Source organism: Magnolia sinica, unplaced genomic scaffold, assembly GCF_029962835.1.
Source record: "Magnolia sinica isolate HGM2019 unplaced genomic scaffold, MsV1 ctg280, whole genome shotgun sequence".
In the NCBI taxonomy this organism is placed as follows: domain Eukaryota; kingdom Viridiplantae; phylum Streptophyta; class Magnoliopsida; order Magnoliales; family Magnoliaceae; genus Magnolia; species Magnolia sinica.
This window is the reverse complement of record NW_026682801.1, coordinates 175,945-190,118: the sequence shown is the minus strand read 5'-3', so window position 1 is coordinate 190,118 and position 14,174 is coordinate 175,945.

The following is a 14,174-nucleotide window of genomic DNA, read 5'->3' as shown; positions in this document are numbered from 1 at the left end:
ATATCCACGCTATCCATCCGTTTCTCCATGTCATTTCAGAGTATGGGCCAAAAATGCAGTAGATTTAAATCTTCCGTAGACCACATCCCAAGAAACAGTGGTGATCGAACTGCGAGTCACAAAAGTTTTAGATCAAGCTGATATTTATGTGGTCTTTTCCATCTGGGTCTTTGTGACCCTACCAATTGGTTGGACGGCAAATAAACATTTCGGTGGCCCTCAAGAGGTTTTTAACTAACTGTTAGCGTTTTATCACCACTATTTCCTATGGTGTGGTCTACATCAAATTTGTATCCACTTCATTATTGGGCTCATGCCATTGAATGATATGGCGAAATGGATAGACAGCGTGGATGTATTTAAATAATGCAGATACATCTAGGTTGGCCTTGCAGCCAAGGATCGGTATAAACCGCCGAACTCACCACCTCTCGAAATCGGATTGCGTACTGAGTAGCTCAGTACGCTTTGATCGTACTGAGTAAACTCTGTTGGGCCCAACATACATGTATGTGGTTTATCCAGGTCGTCCATCCGTTTTTCCGGCTCATTTTAAGGTTTGAACTTAAAATTGAAGGATATCCAAACCTCAAATGAACCACACTATAGGAAGCCATGGGAATAATGAATTTCCACCGTTGAAACCTTATTAGGGCCCACAGTGATTTTTATTTGTTATCCAACCTGTTCATAAAGTCACAGAAATATGGATGAAAGGAAATCACAAATATCAGGTTGATCCAAAAATTCTATGGCCCCCAAGAATTCTTCAACAGTAGATGATCAATTCCCACTGTTTCATTTGGTGTGGCCCACTTGAGCCTTGGATATTCTTCATTTTTAGATTCAAACATTAAAATTATCTGTTACAACGGATGGACGGAGTAGATATAATACATAAATCACGATGAGCCCCATCTCTCGGGCACAAAATCAGATTCTAACCAATGATTCTTCAATGCCTGCTTGCTGAAATATTCATTCTTAGCCATCCGATCCGACGGTTTATTCGCAGCACACGTGCATGACATCAAGGATGCTTGCTCATCTGGTGGGGCCCACGTTTACGTGCCGGGCCTAAGGGATGATGTGCGTCGATGTGCGTCTCCGATGTTGAACGGCCTGACTTTTTGAAAGGGAATGTTTTAGCTGGGCACGCACTGATGAATGGCTGGATATCGACCCAAAAGAGAATCTGGACCGTCCATCTGGTCCATTGAACATTACATGGGCTTCCATTCTGAAAGTAACACCGATGTGATGGTCCAATGTATCTTTAAGGAGGCCTTCACTTTATAGCCATCCGTTCTCTAATATATGAATAGGATGGTTAGGATTATTGGATATAAGTGCACATATGGAATCAAAGCGATTCTTGATGGCCCAACAAATAGATAGTTCAAATAATTGATTGTTCCTTTGTTTTCTGTAAGCAATCTTGACCATCCATTGAATAGATTATTGATCAGTGCTCGATCTAATTATCGGTTCAGATCAATCCATCAGAATGTTCAAGCGTCCCGACCCAATGTTGGAGCACTGTAACTAATGGTGCTCAGATAGTCCCAGGCCTAATTAAGCCCGTTTAATAAAGGGATGGGCTCCCGCTTTCTCTAGGAATCCGTCGGCTCAGCCCAGCTTGTTTAGGATTTCAAGGGCAATTTTGTCATATATCATGCATGATGGGTACACTTAAGGGAACGGCCTAGATCTTGCACAAAAATGAGTGGTCAGGCTCTAGCTCGGGCGCAAGCCCCCTGAGCTTGAGTCTGTTTGTTTTAGCCTGTCATTACCTTGGGCTGGACTCAGGCTTATATTGTGCCAGAACTTGGTGGGGCGACACCTAACTCATTGACAGTCCCATACTTGAACTATACTAATGTTTCACATCATAATCTCGGGACATCCAAACTTCCCTTAATTCTCTTAGGGTTTTTTTATTTTATTTTATTTTATTTTTTTAATTTTTTTTATATATATAAAAAGGGAGGCATTTCCTCTATAAAAATTCTGCATTCTTGGAGTAATTTTCCACAAATAGTGAAATAAGAGGAAAAGATTATTATCTATTAGACTACCTTCAGCTAATGTAAATTGTTTATTATGTTTGAGGGCCATCCTAGCTGCCATCCTAACCATACTATCAGGTGGATAATTAGCTTTTTTACACTTTTGTAATAGTTATGTAAATCTTTAGACGCGGGTTGTCCATCTATAGCTTTCTGCGAAAATAATTAAGATTGTGTTGATACTGTTAATTCCTATGGCCTATCCATCAGGCCTTCAGTAATTGCCCTAAGTCTATATAACTTAAAAACCAATTTTCCTCTCATGAATTTTTCTACTATTTCCTGATTTGTCTTGTTTCTTTCTTCATTTTCTATAACCTCTAAAATTACATAATTACCCTTACTAAGATATTGTCTTAAACATATAGCCCGCTCTTGAAATTCTTACTTAGAATAATGAAAAAAACAAAACTTACTCCCTTGAATGCTGGCTACTTTTTTATGTAAAGCATGTATAAATAAGAGAATGAATTTCCAAGAATCCCAATGCCACATAAGAGACATAGAAATCACTCTGCAGTGGTAAATTTTGTTCCGAAGAGCTGACATGTAGGGCTGTCAACAGGCCGGGCTTGGGTTACCTCCGGTCTGGATTTTGAACTGTGTCCGGCCAGGCTGGCTAAGCCAGTCCTATCCAAAATTTTGATTTTTCAGGTCTAAGCCCGATCCATTGACGGCCCTACTAACATGTGAACATACGTATCATAGAAAATTGAGGAAACAAGACTATGGTGGACATCCAATCACGGGGCATCCACATCTAACAAGCAAAACTTATGGAACTCGATAGTTTTGTACACATGTGGCTCGCCGGATCAATAGTCCCAATTACCTAATTGTTATTCAACTACCCTTTTCCTACCATCCTCAAGCTCCACTTTGGGATCGGATGCGTTTCCAACGCTATTTTATATATAAACATGCTGTGTTTATTAAGTAAGAACCATTATTTGAATGATACACATGAATTATAATAAAAGGATCATATTTGCCAAACCAACAAAAACAATGTAAAACTTCTCTTAAAAGTTCACATGGTGTGGCCCACCTAAGAGTTGATTATGGATTACTTTTGTATTTTCACTTCATCCTACTAATTTACACTTGATTAACAAGTCTGATGAAAGACACACACTATGGTGGCCCAGTCACACAAACCCATGGCTCCTACTATCCTTCCTGGCCCTACTTGAGTGGTGAATGTTGATGCAGTTTTTGGGTAGACCCTCCCTGTTTAACCCTTCGGGACCTGCACAGATGAAGATAATAGACAAAGGAGACCATGCCTTGTACAAGGGAGCCTCCCATGCTTAAGTCAGGACCTTGGGTCTTTTAAGGAGATGATCTTTAAGGAAAAGAGTCACTAGTCGAATATTAGGGTATGATTTTCATACCTTACATTGGTTGGGGATACTTCTATTTGTAAGAGAAGGAAGACGATGTCATAAGGAGTCCTTCTTGATATGTTGGAGACGAATCCGTTTAGAGATTTGTCTTGCATCCCTTTAAGATTATTGTCATCTAAGATTCTTGGGATCGGATTTGATCCTCTGAAGATCTCGGGAGAGATCTTTGGGCTTTTGGAGAGATTTTCGGACTATTGATCTGGGAGGAGATCATATAGGCTATATTAAGCTTTCTGTTCAATCGGCGTTTGCCTTATCTCCAAGGTTACCCCGAGCTATAGCCGAGCTTTGGTCAAGCTATAAGCGGGCTACGATCGAGCTATGGCCGACCTATATTCAAACTATGGCTGACTTACAGCTGAGCTATGGTCGACCTATAGCTTAGGTCGGCAATTGGCCATTTAAGTAGACTTATAATCACATCCTCTTTGAGTATCCTTACAGTTGCATCGACCTCCTAGAAGGTTGGCCTGTTTTTGGAAGTAGACGCCCCTTAGGGCTTGGAATCCAAAGGGTCCGTGCTGGTGAGTAGAGTTGGTCCATTCCATAAGTCGACCTAACAACTTAACAACAGTAAGCCCCCCTTACTTTTTGAGCCGATCTAAAGTGGCTCGGAAAGTAAGCCTAATACAGTTTAGGTCGGGTTGTGTAGTCATAAATGCCAGGTATGGCGGCCAGCACGGTACTCGTAACGTGTCAGTAATCGAACACAGCGTGTCGTTTTGTGGTTCGAGGTCACGTGGGGTGTCAGGTTGCTGTTTCGGTGACAAACTAATGAGGGCGCGACATGTGGCTTAGTGCTTGATATTAGGGTCGAGTAGCGCATGGGGTCGCGCCACGTGTTGACAAGAGATAGTTGAAAGGATGTTGTACAGTCCAACATTGATGGGCATACTCAAGCAGCACCACGTGGCCTCCCTATATAAGGGAAGCCCTAATCCTTAGTCGCTTTCACTCGCATTTCTGTCTTCCCTATTTAGTTGTCTTCCCCAGTAAGAACAAGCGATTTCTGGCGACTGTATTCATCGGCGTCTAGGTGCCCATTTCCTCGGTGAGCTTCGAACTTCATTTGCCCCCTCCTTTCTTTTTCCTTTTTAATCAGTGACTCTTAACATTGATAAAAATCGCCATGTCGGACTCTTTGAGTTCACGAGAGAGGGCCTCTGGTGGCGACAATAGGGCGAGTAACCTTCGGGTAATGTCAAACCCACCGTTGTCATTGGTGATGATGGCAAACATCAACTTTCCAGCATCATGGGCGATGGAGTGGTCCTTGGCAGAGAGGCCACACTACACCAAAATTCATATTTAGGAACGGTTGAAAACCTAAAATAAATCGCACAAATCTAGAAGATAAAACTAATGACATAAAAGTTTCCATCTAATTTTTTCCCTTTGAATTTAAACCACTGACTTTTAAAAACCTACCCATCAATTTCACAGCCTTAAAGTGGTGGTTAGGATTGCTTGATCATTGTGGCTTTTGAGATATGCTCCATCCATAGTGTTACAGTTAAGTGATGTGGATTGCCATACATGATGACATGTGTGACGAGATGAGTCACCATAAATTTCAAATTGGTGGTGAATTATAGTACAAGATAGATTTGCAAATCAGAGGACCTTCGCAAGGAGACATGCGATGATTTCTTAAAAGGAGTTCAAAAAGAATAAATACCAATGCTGAGGAAATCAATACTAATACTGAGGAAATCACAATCTAGTTATTTCCACTTTACTAATCTAACAATTACAGTTAATTTCAATACTGTATCCAAACACAAACATAAAGAACATTACTTGAAATTGAAAGTCAATCGAAAAGGTGCAGGCAAATCCGAGACAGATCTCAATGCATATGAGTCCTGAGCTCATTTCATCAAAATCTATGAACCACAACAAATTCAATAAAAACTTTTCTCATGAACTTGAAAAAAATAATAAAAAAAAATCTATCCAAAAACAAGGAACCAAAGATATACTTCAACATCAATTTTCATTTTCCTCATGAATTTTAACAGAAATTGAATAATCTTCTCAGATCTAAGGATTTGAAGCGAAAGAATTACCAAAATCTCGACATCAAACACAAACACAAAGCAAATCTCCTTCGATTCATCGGAAGTAACAAAAAGAAAACAATCCACAACATGAAAAGGAAGAGAAATTTTAATGTTGTTGTTCATTCTTCCTTAATTTTAACAGAAATTAAATAGTTCCTTTTTCATATATAATAGTGTTAATTCCATAAGACAAGTGTTTTCAATTTGTGATGGTTAAACTACTAAGGTCAGTTTATTTGGGATCCTTAAACTGATTGGAATTTACCAAGATATCAGAACCGGTACTACGAAATTTGTTTCCCATCTTTCAAAAATAAAAAATAAAAAAATCACTATTTGGATGTCCCTAAAATGTAGAGAGTGCATCCCACCACCTACACTATGGTAGAGAATAGCTAAAATTTTTGAAAAAAAAAACTAATAGCATACCTGATAACAAGTTTACCACATGAGAAAGAAAACTAAATCTATAATCGAGCCGCCTGAAGTCACGCAGAAGGGAGCTCGCATGCTCCTGCTCAACCTGGGCTGGCGTATCAGCGGGTCGCCTACCTTGCCCTTATAGAATAGTGGTCATCATCTGTAGCATCTGTTGAAGTTGGTCCGCGCTCACTGATACGGTCGGGGCCCCTCGTCTCGGATGTGGGAGCAGGAGCCCCTCTGCTTGCCCTCTTAGGTGACATGTCCTATAGGAAGGAACAAGGGACCTATTAACCATGAGGACTCTCGAATGCACACACATTAGGGAGCTATATCAGAAAGTTTCTAAGTTATTTGAACTCGGGGACCTATTCATTCTAAGTTCACTAGTAGATATGTGATGTTATCCTTAGGTATTCCCAAGTTATGTTCTTATACCAACTTCTGTCACGCTCCAAACTAAGAAACTGGGCTCACAAAATTTTCAATCACTGAATCTGGTGCCAACAGCCTCTGTAGTACCCCGTTCTCGGCTCTCAGCTCTCATTCACTAGGTTCCAATCCTGGGATCCTATAAAGAGGATTTTCAGTGTAATTTTTTAAAAAGGATATCAATTAGAATAGAATATTTAAGTATAGTGCTGAAAGAGAAATACATATATGTATAACAAAAACTCTAAAAGCTCGGGCGCATGCTCCTGCCTCAACGCCATTGTGACCTAACGTCACCTGCATGCAACAGTTATGTATAAGCTTACTATGAAGCTTAGAGGGGGTGTGTGTGTGTGCGCAATTCATGTGCCAAGCATACGAATATCAGAGTAAACAGAAATACTAGCAAGTCCATGAATGCTGTCAGCCATACCAAGGCTATGCGATGCAAGGCCTACGTGGCCGAATGTCATATGTAAGATGCAACGCAAGCATACCAATCTTCATCTAGTCTATATATCAGTACAGTTCATCTCTAAAATATCACCGGGGTCTAGTACACTCTACACCAGATTGCCGCCTCATCTAGACGTACAACCATGCAATTGGAAAAGACCTTACTATCCGCTGGTCAGTAGTATGTCAATGCCTACCCGGCTCGTCGATAGCAGACCCATTTGCGAGCTGGTCAAACTTAACCTAGCTTACAGCCCCCTGACTCGAGTAGATAAGGTCACACCCCCTTTCAACCGACTACGACACAGTGGGAGACGCGGCCTACTGGTATTCGGCACTCGGGCGCTCATGTATCCACTCGATCTCGACGTTGAAGCATCCTCCTGGTACCATAAGGGTTTAGAAACTTTCACCCAAGGACATCCCACGCGCCCAAGTGCTAGAACAAATATTTTCAGTATCCAATCTGGCCATTCACGATATGCCTGTGGAGACCACAACCCTGATGTCGCTAGGGCGTAAAGTGATCATGTCACACAAGATACGAGATGCATGAGTTATACCATCCAGTCATGCATCAAACCTGCGCGTACCACGCGATCATGTGAGGCAAATCCGTCTCACAAGGAGTTCCCTAAATATCTTAGCCCAATGGCATATGCTATGATCAATCATTCTTCACATCATGCATACAAATGATGCGTATGGGCATATGTCATGATATCGTTATACCAAACGTGTTCTCAGTGTGTCCTACTAGACTAAGTACACTAGCATATTATCAAATATAATAGACAATAATCGGCCTTAACCGGTATATCATATACAGAGAGTGGGAACTGAATGACATGCCCCATTACAAATATAGGAGTCCATGTGGTATGTCCCACATCAGACTAACATTAGCTTCTCAAGGCATTAATATAACATATATCCCAAGGCGAGGTCCACTAGAAGAATGGCGGATCTAACCCATATATCAAGATAGGCTCTACACAATGGATATAACAAATCTAATGCCACATATTCTTCCATCTACAGCAAGGGGTGATGATGTACTCTCCTTCAGATAATGTATGGCCTAGATGACATACTAACACTAAGGATGAACCTCACACATGTCCCAAATGGTAAATGGATGGTGTGGATGATATATACCTAACACTGAGGTCCTAGCAATTGGGTATAAGGGTAGGACACACCTCACGTGGTGAGTCAAGTGGGTATACAACAGGGTGAGTTAACAGGGTGAACAAGTGGGCTTTCTCGATCTCTTTATCATGTAATAAACTAGGCTTTCCTATGGGGGGCCCGATAAGTACACAAGGTGGGCTCCAAAATTTAGGATGGCCCTACAAGGTATGGTGGAAATCACTATCATCAATGGGGGCCCAACGGTTTGGGATAGCCCAATATCTAAACGGTTGGGATGCTAACACGGTGAGGTCTATCTACCACACATGTGGGACTCTACTCAAGGCCGAGGTGAAAGTAGAAGGATGGGGAAATGGGCTTCATGGTGGGCCCTAGGATGGTTCCCAATGGTGGACGTTTAACCACCACTATTCCTATGGTGTGATCCACTTGGGATTGGATCTGTCTCACAATGGGGTCTACATCCCTTAAACTAGCTGGAAAAATGTATATGACACGTACATCATGGTGGGCCTCACAAGTCAGCCACACGGCTGGACGCCCCAGGCCCACTGCTCCCTGGTGGGCGTCCACCTGAGATTTGGATCTGTTTCAAATGATCTGGGCCCACACCTTAGAGTGGGCCTGGGAGAGACTGGTGGAGGGTGAGGAGGCCCCACACATCGCCAATGGCCCTTACAATGGATGGTCGGCGGGGATATACAATGCACACAACAAAGTGGGCCGTTTGTTGGACGGTCGGCCCACCTGCTATTGCTGGCCCTATTGGGCATCCAATAAATGGACAGCTTGGATGAATCACGTAAATATGGTGGGCCTCACACATCACCAATGGGCCCCACCAGCAGATGGCCAGCAGCTAGGTGTCCAGCATGGACATATAATACATTCAACAGGGTGGGCCAACAGCTGGGCATCTAGCCCATCTACACACTGGGCTTGTTGGACGTCCAACAGCTAGACGGTCTGGATAGAACACATACGTAGAGTGGGCCTCGCAAGGCAGCCCCCTAAGAACCTTGCAACAGTAGGCAAATAATCATCACTATTACTAACGTGCAGCCCATCTAAGATTTAGATCTGCCTCTAGTTTGGATCGCACCCATCGAGTGGACAAACTGGGCTGACATCACAGTGGCCCTGATTTGGCCATAGAAGGACAATGTAGATGTGAGATATGTACATCATAGTGGGTCCCACCCACTGGATGGGCCATGTGAATGAAAGGCACATACAACACGGTGGGCCTGGAAGGTTTCAAAAACACCATCATCGCCTCCTCTGTTGCTATGGTGTGGCCCACATGAACTATGGATCTAGATGATTTCTCAATGGACGGTGTGGATGTAATACACATACATCAAGGTGGGGTCCACATGTGTGGGCCACCCCACTCAAAACAATCAAGCTGATATTTGTAATTTCCCTTTAATCAGGCCTGTGTGACTGACCGGTCATACAGGCCTAAAAACAGGTAGCAAGGTTGGGCCCAATTGGTGGACGGCATGGATAAAATACATACTTCAGGGTGGGGTCCACGTATGTGGCCCAGTAGCTCGGTTCAAGTTGATATTTGTGTTTTCCCCTATCCATTGGGCCTGTGTGACTGATGGGTCATGCAGGCCCAACAGCGTGGGTGGCTGTCGGCTGGTGGACAACGTGGGTGGACCCACTGGATGGACAACGTGGATAAAATACATGCGTCAAGGCGGGCCGCAAACAAGGCGAGAGAGAGAGAGAGAGAGAGAGAGAGAGAGAGAGAGAGATGTGTGGTGGAGGAGCTCCGCCACTATGAGCTCCCTAGGATTTACAATACATACATCAAGATGGGTCCCAAATCATGTGGGTCCTCAATCAGAAAATCAGGGTAGTGGAATCCCATTCCCACCACAAAAAATCAAGGTCTAGATAACCTACTACAAGTTAGATATCAAATAAACATCATGGTAGGGTTTATGGAGAATGGACACTCATGGATGACACACACACACACACATATCATGGTGGGCCATCAACCACACCTTGGGTCCCAAATGGGATCCATACCATTAACCGATAGGCCCCACTTGACCCATAACTAAAAACCAAAATCTAATCCTATTTACACCCACCTTTAGCTCCTCTTCTTTAGCTCCTTGAACTCCTTGGCTCTTAAGCTAACTTTTTAATGGTTGATGATGGAGTTTGGATGGTTGGATGGAGAGATTTGGGGGTAGGAAGATGGGTCTTGATCTTGGCTTCTCTTTTCTCTCCTTAGGATTTTTCTCTCTTGTTGCTAGGGAAATGGAGGGAGGATGAGATGGAATGAGTGAAGGATGAGAGATGTAAGGAGAGGTGACATGGAGGGTATGGGTGAGAGATGGTTGTTGTTGACTTTTGGAGGCATGAAGTGGCATGGGGTATGGGTTGCTTTACTTTGTTGGTAAGAAAGGGATGGGATAGGTATGGGTTAAGTTGACTTGCGGATGAGAGAGGTATGGGTAGAGATTCCTCTCTCCCAACTTGGAATCTTCCTGGATTCGTTGCGCACACGCTATGCACGGTATTTTCTTGAATTATTCACGGGCCCACAACTCCTATCCTAGGTATCGCATTGGTGCACAAGATACGGCGTTGGAACCGCAGCGACGGTGCGGTCGCAAGGGTATAACTTTCGGATTGAGTCAACTCAGGTCTTCAGGGTGCGTCTTAAGGTTGCGTGTATTTACCGTCTACAAGTCATGGGTCGCCGAAATTCGACGGAGAGGTTCGTCGGAGTCGATGGAATAATACAATACAGGAATACGGGTCTTACACATAGTGTCCCATTCCACCATATCTGGCTCATGAGGCTAATATACATGATGATTTAAGGGTAACCTGTTCAACTAGTGGCCAATCATTGTCCAACAAGTGGAACTTACCATCGCAAAGTTGTATAAAATAATCGTTAAAGCCACGTGGGGCAATTATTCCATAAAAGTTGCAATGGCCAAATATTTCATTTAATGGTATGATAAGAGGGATTATTCTCCAAAAGTCACATAGGCATAAATGATCCATAAGATAGTAAATCCACAACAAACATTCCATTAGTCTATTAGACATAATGGCCATTAGTTCGAGGAGCGTCAAGCATACTATCAAGTAATCATATATGACAAATTAAATTAAATATAATATCGATGGCACGTGCATATCTAAAGCGTTCACTTTAAACCAGGATAGAGGTACTTAAATTTCATCGCATGTTCAAATATTTGAATTTAAATCTAATTCGTCAATCATTTATAAAGAAAAAAAATCAATAAGAGCAATGAACCACATTAAGCAATCAATAAGTGAGATGAACGTAAACAAATAAACAAAGCTAACTATCATGATGTAGAAAAGCTTGAAGGGTGATCCTCACCTTTCAAGAGTCGAATTGACTTCCTGTGTTGTCGGAATTGGTTGCACATGTTCACGAATCCAATCCTACCGCAATTTAGACTATTTGTTCAATTAGATCGTCGCACCATTCCCTAAGATTACACTTAAAGATTTAGATAATGTAGAATTTAAGTATGAGTTTATGGCCTATAGAAGATGACTCAAACTCCAATATTAGATCAACATAGTTAAACCAAAACTATATTGGAGTTTAAACGATTTTTATATTGGAATTTAAACTAAAACTTCAAAAAATTAACTTAGATGAGTCATGGTACAACTCGACTTCAGTGAGTTGACTCAACCCAACTCGGCAGCACCTTCTCTCTTTCTTTTCCTCACTTCTTCAAGCTACTTCTTCTTCCTTTCATTTTCCTTCCTTTTCTCCCCTTTCTCTGTTTGAAAGGTCCGTACCAGGGCTGGACTCAGTGTCCAAACTCGACCCAACTGAGTTGAGTGAGTCAGCAACTCGATGGTTTTGTTGTCTACGCTAACTAGCTAGCTAATCTTAGTGCTAATTGAGTTCAACTCATGGATAGAATAGAGATTGATGGCAGGACATAGGGATCTTACTAGACAAATTACGACAGACAAATTAGAGACACGATCCCTGTCTGACTTGGCGAGTCGACTCGGATGGGTCACTCGATCTTCTTCCCTCTTCTTTCTTTCTCCTTTCTTCTTCTTTCCTTCTACTTCTCTCTATCTCTCTGATCTTCTTTTTTCTTTATGCTTCCTTTTTCTTTCTGACTTAGCCAGCAAAAAGCCTAGCGTCAGACCTGACTCACCAGACCCGCATTGACTCGCGTCAAAACCCGGCCAACCCGGTTCTCGTTCTCTCTCTCTCTCTCTCTCCTTCTTCTTCCTTTCCTTTCTCTTTCTACCTCTCCCTCTCTGGACATTTGCAGGCTCTGAACTTGATCCATGAATCATCGAGTCGAGTCCACAACTCAACTAGTAACATAGACCATCAACGACTCATACCAGGTTCAAACCATGTCCCTGACTCCCGAACTCTCTTTCTTCTTCTTCTTCCTCCTTCTGCTTCACTCTCTCTCTCTCTCTCTCACTGTTCGACCAGAGAGGAGCTAGACTCGGTCCGCACTCACCGCGACTCGAACCGAGTCGAATCATCCCAATACGGCACCAAACGACACTCTTTCCCTCTTTCTTATTCCCTTTCCATTTTCGGAAAGGGATACCCTAAAAGACATGCTTAAATAGGGCTTTATTAGTCTATTTCTAAAGACTTTTATCCCAACTAATCAACGGATTAGTTACAGGTTTAGTCGCATCATTTAACAAGGTTTGATATGATCTAGCTGTACTCTAGTAGCATGGTTGTAATCCAGTTATCTGGATGATCGCCTGAGGCTATAAACCACCAGATGGATGACTTAGATCAGGGAGTGGGACCCATTACCTAGTGATGGGTATCCAGGGTTAAATGAAGAAGATGATGGGGCTGCTCATGGCGGACTTTGATCGAAGGGATTTTCCTTTGATCTATCGATCATGGACGATCTGGATAGGTTCTAAAAAGCTTGTGGGACCCACTTTTTGGATGGACAGACATGAAAACCCGGTGGGTTCCAGGTTATTCATTGCGGCCGATTTTCTCGCAAACAATGAGATCTCGTGCGAGATTTCGAGTATAAATGCGAGAGAGGCTCTGCGAAGCCCTAGCCTTAACGCCCTAGATGATCCCAAGAGATCTTTAAAGAGGAATGAATGGCTGAGATTGCTCCAGCCTAGCAAAACCGGAATATTCTCTCCCCATTTCTCTCTTTCGTTACGAAAACCTAGCATGCTAAAGTATGAGTGGACGGATGAGATTATTTGCATTAGAGGGTTAGGATTGAAGGAGCCAGGCTGGCTCGGCTTGCTAACTCACCTAAGAAAACGGGATTTCCATTTTCGAAAAATGCCACATGGAGCATCCACTTGTGTTGGAGATCGTGCGCACGCACACATATGAAAACATGTGGATCCGGATGGGGTTTGGTAGAATTTCCCGCCCAAAAATGATGGACGGTTCGGATCATCATAGATGATCATGATGGTGGGCCACAACAACTCCAAATTGAGTTGTCCATTCAAACTGCATTGTGCGGAGAAACAGTGAGAAAGAGAGGTTTTCTCTCCTATATCTGGTCAGCGCCCGTTTGACCGGGCTGATTGAACCCATGTACTGTGAGTGGGCACGCTCTTGGTGCACACGCACCATAGGTGTGGGGTCCACAGTCATGCCTTGAGAAATCCATATCGTTCAGTAGTTCCTACTAGTCCTATTAGGGTCCTGGTTCATAGATGGGGCAAATCTATAGATAAGGTAGGCCATACTTCTAACTTTTAACTCAAATTGTGGATTTCCTTTGGTCTGATGGTCAGATCATTCCCAATTTTCATATCAACGGTTAAAAAGGGTCCAAGGGTCCACTTAGCTAGGAATCAACTGATGGATTAGGGATTAGATGACTCAATATGCATTCATGATATTCATTATTATTATTACCATCTTATTATCATCATCATCATCATCATCATCATCATCATTATTATTATTTAAAACTTTAAAATTGAAGGGTCTACTTCCAAATAGAGTTGTCCTTGCAGTATATCAACATCTACGAGTCGTGTGCTTAATTCTTAAAGTATTTTAATTGTTTAATAGGCCACACCACATAAACGTCTAGTTGCCAATCTCAACTTCTTGACTGTTTAAACGATCCAATGATTAGATTGACTTATATTTAGCTATC